Below are 9,075 nucleotides of genomic sequence, written 5' to 3'. Positions count from 1 at the left end.
ATCAGAACTTTCTTATTAAATTATTTGATAGACTGATTATGGTTCAACAAGAAAAATACATTATTTTTTTTGTTGCCAACCCCAGTTTTTAAGGCTTTATCCTGACTATCCGGTGTTTGACCCAAGTCGCACAACTGACTGTGGTGGGTGAGTCTTCCAGCGGCAATTTTTGCATCCACAAGGTTTCGATATTGGAACCTTGCTTAAGTGGACCTAAAAAGATATTTATATATTATTATCACATTATTTAATGGTTGTTTCATTTGCATTTTTTTTTCTGTTAAATTTTAGAAATATTGCCACTAATCAGGAAAAAAAAAAAAAAAAGGGTTTATAGACTTCTCCAGAGATTTTTTTTTTTTTTTTTGGTAGTAAACTCCAGAGAGATGTAAGCCCCATGGTTTTTGGTGGCATTTCCTACTTAAACCAATCGTCAAAATTTTCTTGGAAAAGAAGGCAGGGGATATTAAAGGAAGCGTTGTATGAGCCTTTTAGAGTCGACAAAATCTAGTGCAAGAACAGGGACTAAACGCTGTTTGGTGTACTACTATATCAGACAGATGTCACACAACAAGGACAAAATTTTGAACTTCTCGTCTTCTCCCTTTAGGACTTACACACGCTGGGGTTAGAGTGGTCCCCACCTTCTCTATCATAGCTTATCTCATCAGTCATCCAAACCCTTAGATGTGACAGAGAAGACTTCAAATTGTTGATCACTCAAAGTGACGCAAAGATGACGTCAGCAAATTCAAGACAAATTTTGTAGTTGTTGGAAATCCAAACGCAACGTTCGTGTTATCTGAACATGTAGGACCCACAGATTACGATCTCCCGCCATTATAACGTTATATAGAAAGAAGCGGTGACGAGCTGGTTGGCCTCATTTGGAATTTCAAATTTGACTACGAAGAACTCTTCTCTCTCAGCTCAGTTCTACTTCTTGCCTTTCTTACCAAAAAAAAAACAAAAGCGTAGTAGCTCTTGCCCTCTAAGTATATTACGTAAATCACTCTCTTACCTCTTCTTAATCTATCTAATCTAATCTAATCTAATCAAATAAAAGGTCAAGAGGCCCTAACCCTAGTTGTATTAATATAAACACTTCATATATAATCTTTGTTATCATGGGCGGTTCGCCGCATTGGGGTCAATTTGAAATTTTTAATTGGTTGTTTCATTAATTAAGAATATTTATTTTTCAGACAATCTTCTTAGTGACTTCACCGAATGCCTTAAATATCAATTACTTTATGAACATGCATGTATCCACCTTTAATGAGTGTAATTTGATGTCGTTAGACATCAGATTAGTATAAAACAGCGTTCGTTACATGACATACGTAACTTGAGTACTGTTAGATAAGCACATTTGAAGTATTGAAAGAATCTCATATGACCATTTTATTAGTTTCACAATTGAGGTCATGTGTGACCAATTCTTATCAAAACAAATATGTAGACTATCTACATGTCAAATTTCAATCTTTATGCTAACATTCTAAAGGAAATATCCTGAGCCATCCGATTAATGAAGGGATGATCATTAGCTAATAGTCAAGAGAATATACAAAGTAGAGATATTGACCAATTCTCCATAGACCACTAACCATTCAAATCTTCACCAAAATTGATTAATGGATGTGTTTTATGGTATTAATATCTTAATTAGAAGTTTATTTAGAGATTAATTTATGTGAAAAGATAATACTAATATGTAATTTATTCAAACATCGTTGTAGATATTAGATGTGTTTCTCATATAATGGTGATAACTTCTTATGTATGGGCAGCAAGTCCAAGAAGGTCTCAGATACGAAACCCCGGTCCCTCCCCCCTCTTTCCCCCACACCAAAATGTGATTGACTTCGGAATTTCAATTGACTACAAACTCAGCTTAGCTCAGCTCATGTATGCCTTTTCATGTTAATCTACATGTATGTTACGTAATCTCTCTTTGAACTCTTCTTTATCTAATCAATTTCTTAATTAAGATAATGTCAAGAGGCCTTAACCCTAGTTGTATTAATATAAGTACCCTATAATCTTTGTTTTCATGGGCGGTTTGCCGCATTAGAGTCAATTTGAAAATTTTAATTAGTTCTTTCATTAATTAAGAATATCTATTTTTATGCAACCTTCTTTGTGACTTTATCCTATGCATGTGTTATATATCAATTACTTTTCTAAATATGCATGTATCAATGTTTAGTGAGTAAATTTGATGTCATTAGATATCAGATTGGTATAAAACAAGGTTCCTAAATAACTTGTGCTGGATGGCCAATTTTCAAGTATGATTAGTTTTTACCATTCTATTATTTTTGTGTCAGTGTTGTTTTATGTCACTCTTATTCATGTTATTGGCAACTTATATCCCATACAAATCACTGTTTTTGTCCAACGTTTGATGTCATTTTCATTATACAAAGAATGGATTCAATAAAATCAAAATCAAGTCAATTCTAATTTAATAATTTTGTATGTATATGTCTATAAGACTCAAAGCTGATAAAACGTAATTGATTGTGTCTATACAAGATTGTGACCTTCATTTTATCTTGACGTGAGAAATGAGAAATATTTTAGGATAGAACTTCATAAAATTTTATCCAAACATCCCTCAACTATTTCTTAAATTTTTTTCAAAGCATCCCAACCAAAATAATAAGTGGGAGTGGGCATTCAGCAAAAGCCATGGATGGGTCCCTTGATGAGGGCTTGAGGTACATTTTCTTATCAAAATCAATGTCAAGAACTATCAATTGAGAGAAATTTATCCCAATAATGCTCCAAGTTGATAAATTATATGTGTGTCCTCATCATAAATCCAGAGATAAAAAAGAAGTCAATAATATATGGGACCTTAGGTAGTTGTAAGGGAAATGAAGGAGAGGGACATGCATGGTATTGTTGATGCAAAACTACAATGGAAAATTTTACAATTATTATGTAATAAACTCTATACTACTCAAAATGAGGTTACACTTGTTAATGCATAATTAAGACAAAATTAAGGAACATGGTATTGTTTCTAAATCCCCTACATTTTGGATGATTAACATGGTTTTTCCATCGATTAGGTCACAAAGCCATGATCTAGATTAGTCATATATCAAATTGTCAGGTTTAATTCAATCAAACCTTATGAAATAGACTAGCTAGGTTTATAACTTAACACCAAAATTTTACGTTTTATTTAACTAACTACATGTGTTTTGTTTGTTTCAATGAACATGTTTGAATGCTCAATAAACCTAACCAAAAACTTCAAAGAAATGGTCATTAGTAATGTAGATTCACATGTAAAGAGATTTTTCATTCATATGTCACAAAGTTAGCCGGAGTCTTAGGTCATGTCTCCTTGTGAGTGATACTAAAGACAAGCCCTCTAGAGGACCAAGACCTTTCTATTTCAAAACCATAGTATAAAAAATATATTTAAATATTGGAGAATAGAGCTACATGGATATTCTTCATGTAGTCAAAAGAAGCAATTCAACTTAATAATTTCATGATAATATTCTATCATTTAGAGGCATTTTGTTCAATAACACAAAAGATTCTATAGTTTTTACCAAAACCAAGTTCATATGTATTGTTCATTGGGAAATACACCAAAGGAGATTTTGAATATGCTAATTTGCATGACAAAAATGAATATATTTTATAAAGTTTTTCTTAGATAAAAGTGAAATTCCATTAAGATATAAATAATTGTTAGATACTGTTGGATCATTCCATCAAGATTTACAAAAAAGTTCATAGCTAGATTTGTTGTCGCAGATGACCCATATTGATGCCAATTTTTAACCACAAAATCTAATGAAAGGAATATGAGTTGAAGAAGAAAGATATACTTTTGAACGGAACAATAGAGAACCAAATATATCTTTTAAGGTTCTTGTAAGTTTCAAGCAAACACGTAATGAACGTTTATTTTAAAGAATATGAACCCTACAATGAAGCAACAAATGCAAAGCATTTCCTCTTTTTGCTTACTTTATTCTCTTAGACTTTCTTTTATTGTTACTTCTTTTATTGATCTTTACTTATTGTTCACATGTATTTCATCAAGTACACATAGTGATTTGATATGTATCAACCCACTAATATATAAAACTCATATGTGTGGTAGGTGTGATTTGTGACTAGTGCAAATTAAACTCCATTCTACCATGTTGACTTACCTAACATCCTTAATATGGCCTCTCAAATTCTCAATCTTTTATTCTACTCTTTATAAACCATTGGATTGAATAATATAATAGAAAGGTGATTGATCAAAGTATCCTTTTGTTTATAACCGTTACAATAAAGCAAAGTTAAGAATCTTATAACTTCAAGGAGTTGGCTCAGTTGGTGTAAAGATCAATGTCGCTAAGAGTTCAGATCTTCTTAGAGTTAGGAGCAAAGTTCTACCATATATTTAAATATTTAAAAATTATCTCCTAAAAATATAATCAAACTGAAATTCTGTTAGGAGGGATAGTAACCATGCATGGTTGTTCAACTTTTTTTGTATTTTTCTTTTTACTTTTCTTCTTTCTTTTAGTATTCTATCTCTTCCTTTGCCCCATGTCATGAGATAGAAAAAGAGATTGTCATTACGTTATACCAACCTACTAATAGAATAGCTACTTGATTGATTGCTTGGGCATTGTATGTGTTTGTCCCATCCACTGAAAAAAAACTACAAGTTTCCTTCAGAAAAGAAAGTTGACATTTAAGAAAAACCATGTCAAAAATATTAGAACTAGATTCAAAAACAAACATGAGTCATTTGAACTAGTAATAGTTTTTCAATTTGTTTAAAGAAGGTGATGGATAAGGGCTAGTGGTTAAATAGGTAGATGATCCAAACCATGGTTTTAAGGATTAATATTACATGTATAGTTATTGTTATCTATTGATATTAATTTGAATCCATGGTACATAAAACCAACAAGATGATTACAAGTGGTTGATGATATAAAACATAATTGAAAAACATAATTGAAAAGGATAAACATTAACAAAATTGGAAATCATTGTCATCCAACTAATTAAATATCTATACAAATTAATTATCGAATTCAGCCAATCAATAATGAATTCAAAAAACCATGTGTCTACACATATAGACACATAATGACATAGATGTATATATAAAAGAAGAGAAATTAATAATTCCAACCTAAAACAAAATTGCAAGTCCTCTCACAGTCACAATCCAAATAAATTAATAAAAAGGTACTATAGATAACAATGTTTTTCAAATAATCAAAATAGGATGGATTAAGTGGAAATGTGCGTCTAAGGCCTTGTGTGATCGACATATTTTATTAAAACTTAAAGAAAAATACTTTAGGACAGTAGTTCGACCAACTATGATGTATGGTGCAGAATACTAGGCTGTTAAGAAGAATCATATAATAAACTCATTGAAGAAAAAATGATGATGCTAAGATGGATGAGTGACAAAACTAAGAAAGATAAGTTAATGAATGATCATTTTAGAATTAGTCTGGGAGTTACTTCTATAATTGATAAGCTACGAAAAAATCTTTTAAGGTGGCCAGACCTCGTTCAACCAAGGCTTTTGAAGTGGCAAGAACACATTCAACAAAGGCCTATAAATGTTCTTGTATAGAGAAGTGATATAATTCAAATTGAAAGAACTAAAAGTGCTAGGAGTAGACCTAAGATAACCTTAGGAGAAGTGATGAGAAATGATATGCATAGCTTAGCTCTTGTATCTAGTATGACTCCAAACACAACTGATTGAAGGGTAATCAAACCTATTAAGTTGGGACAATATATTATTGTAGTTCATAATACTCATCTTAGTATTGTCGAATTCTAAAATAGATTTTCTAATTTGTCTGAAACTCTTGTGGAATAGGATCAAAACCTACTCCCTTAAACATTTTTTTAAGTTGAATTTGTCACCACACTAATTAAAAAATATATTTTTTTGCTTAAAGGAAAAAAGGAAGATACAAGATAAAATTTGTACATGACATCAACAAAAATGTGGGTTAGGTGAGGGGAAGGCATGCATTGATTTTCAGAAATTTCCTCAACCACACCAAAACTAGTTCTATGGTTTTGGAGATCTCAATTTCCTTAGCAGCGTGGTTGGTAGGTAGGTAGAAATTTAGTTTGTGGTAGCTATAGAGATAGAAGATCCCAAAACTACCTACCAAGAAAGTATCTATAATGAATCTCAAATTCAAATTCAATGATGTGGATGTGACAAGCATCTCAACAACCTTTGAAAGCAGAAGAAAGCTAGAAGATACCTAACACCTCCTTCTAACGAACCCTCAAGGCCTACGTAATTGCTTGCTTCACCTTAATTTGGTAAATTTTCCAGCTCTGGGATTTCCAAACCTAATAAAAAACTTGCAGAAACTACAGGTTCGGAGTGTATCTTTCGTGAAATACTTAAATAAGAAGAAGAGAGAGAAAGGTGAAAAGAGTACTTTCGTCAATCGTCGTGTTCAAGACATTTCACATTTGTTGATATTTTATATTTTTTCCGGAATATGAGACTTTTTGAAGGTGAATATGAATCACACACATGACTTAATTTACTAGATCTTTATTTTAGGTTATATTAGGCTGAAAGGAATCATAGAAAGGCAGGAAAATAATGATAAAAAATAAATATATAATTTAAAATTCTTAAAAGGTTTAAAAAAGCAAACATGAGGAGATGAGAAATTACACTTGGATGGTGAATCATGAAGTTTTCTTGTTATGATATGAGGTCACTAACCTAAAGAAATCATAAAGGACAAGGAAGAGAGAGAAAGAAAGAAATTAAATAATAGAAATAATATATAATAAAAATATTATTGGTTGGCTTGCATTATAATAAGTTTGGCATTATAAGTGATTTAAAGTAGAGTTTACTAGAAAAAGAAAAAAATATTTTTATAGTGCTCAATCAATGATGGCTGATATACTTTATGGGTATTTAATAATTCAAATAATATTTGATTGGTTATGAAAATATATGTATTTGTTAATCAAAGTTTAGTGTCCACTTTATTCATGTAAGATGGACATATGGATAAAAAAATTATTAAACTAAAGTTTAGGCCAAATAGTATCTTTCTACAAACGGCAACAAATATTGCTCTGGAATTTGCACTAGTCTCTAGTTGGTTCAAGGATGGAGTGAACTAATCTTAAACCGCATAACTGTACAAGGAATGAACTGTGAGAATGGGCCATCTCTGTAGACGACAAGCCACCTTAGATGATTGGGTCAAATAAGATAACACAAAACCTCATAGTGAAAGGTTTAGGACTCAAAGAGCATTCAATGCTAAGAATTATTGCTGGAGAGTAAATGCATTTATTTTTCTCACCTAGCCTGCCTCCTATTTTCATTTGTTACTTTTATACTGAAAATCCATGATGTTCTCATGGAGAAAAATCCCTTGCTCCCTTAGATTAGCATATGCTCAGTGAAGAGTCTAGATTGAAAGTAACGCTTGGCTTGCTGGAGAAGCCAAGGCCTTGAATCTTCCTCAAGAAACTATGAGAGTAATTTGGCTGGCTTTAGATATTATCCAAAATATCCGTTCACCTTATCCATTAATTTGACATGCAATTAATGTGGATTGATTTTTTGGCAACTGACGTTAAGTTCTTGAGATTTGAGCGCATTAAATGACGGGTCATTTAATGCTTTGACGCATCCAGCTTTTCTCCGAGAAGTAACATTCCAATTGTCGTCTTGTGCGCTTCTATCCCGTAAGGTGGTAGTGCCTTGACACTTTGAGTGAGTAGAACTGGTCTCCTCGAAATTTGGCTTTTCGGAATGCGCCCAGCGGTTTATTCTTGTATTTTTGATGAGACCAATATTAAAATCAATTGCACTAACCGGTTCACTCCTGTTCATGGGCTCACCCAAATTAGTTGTAACAAGTGTCCACTTTATTCATGAAAGATGGACATATAAATTTAAAAAAAATATATATTATTAAACTAAAGCTTAGGCAAAATTATCAGATGACTTAGATATAAATAGTGCAACTAGTTACCTTCTTTTCTTACATTAAAATTGTCACTTTTTTAGCTGTACCTTAAAAATATAAGGAAAAAAATAATATTTTGTTGTTAGAACTATTATTAGGGGAACAGGATTTTTAAGGATTAGTATTATATTTTGATTGTATAGATGACAAGGTTAAATGCAAGTGACGTTGGTCATGATGTATCATTCGAGAGAAATAAAAATTTAGGAAATGAAATGTGACCCTTGGGGGAACGAAAGGGTAGTGGCTTCAATAACCAAGACGACAAGAATTAGATGATACTATGTGCAAGTGATGAAGATTCTATGTACCATGGTTGAAAACATGACACCCATAATACATTCTAAGCACAATTGTTAGGCCTCAAGATCAATGCCACACTATTTTATGAGAATGTAACAGCAAAAACAAGGAAAGCCAAACGAGAACAACTATTAGTTCCAATGGTTGCAATTTGTCCAATTTTTTCAATTCAAATACTTTATAATAAATTAAAAGAAGGGTAATTTTCATTTGCATCCCCTAAGGTTTGGTCTTGGCCATCAGGAAGAAGAAGTCAAACATCAGTGGCTCTTGTGTGATTCCATGAAATTACTTGCATTTATGCGAAGGTTTTATTTTGATGATTCTAAATAGAAACCGCTTATTAAGGTGTTTCCATGGAATCATCCACCTTAAAGTAAAATGTAGAATCACCCGATGTTATAGAATCATGCAGATTCAAAGTCGTTTTTTAACCAAACAATGTCTTTATGTTTTTTTTTTCTTCTTTTTGGTTGGAATCATGACTTTTTGAAAGCCGATTTTAGAAAATTATTGAACCAAACACAACCTTAAACTTATTGTCTTTGCATAAAAAGAGTCTTAAATCACCTTCCCGCCAAGGAAAGCACACGGTAATCCCTAATACTTTTCCCAGTAATATTGTATAGGGTTCACTTCACACAGAAGTATGACCCATAATGTCCCACATGGACTCACACAATATGTAATTGTAAAAAAAAAAACCAATGAGAACGCGACTTGTAAATAAATACACAAT

The sequence above is a fragment of the Hakea prostrata genome, chromosome 6 (genome assembly GCF_041222555.1).
Source record: "Hakea prostrata isolate BN-2017 chromosome 6, UWA_Hpros_2, whole genome shotgun sequence".
In the NCBI taxonomy this organism is placed as follows: domain Eukaryota; kingdom Viridiplantae; phylum Streptophyta; class Magnoliopsida; order Proteales; family Proteaceae; genus Hakea; species Hakea prostrata.
This window is presented reverse-complemented; position numbering follows the sequence as displayed.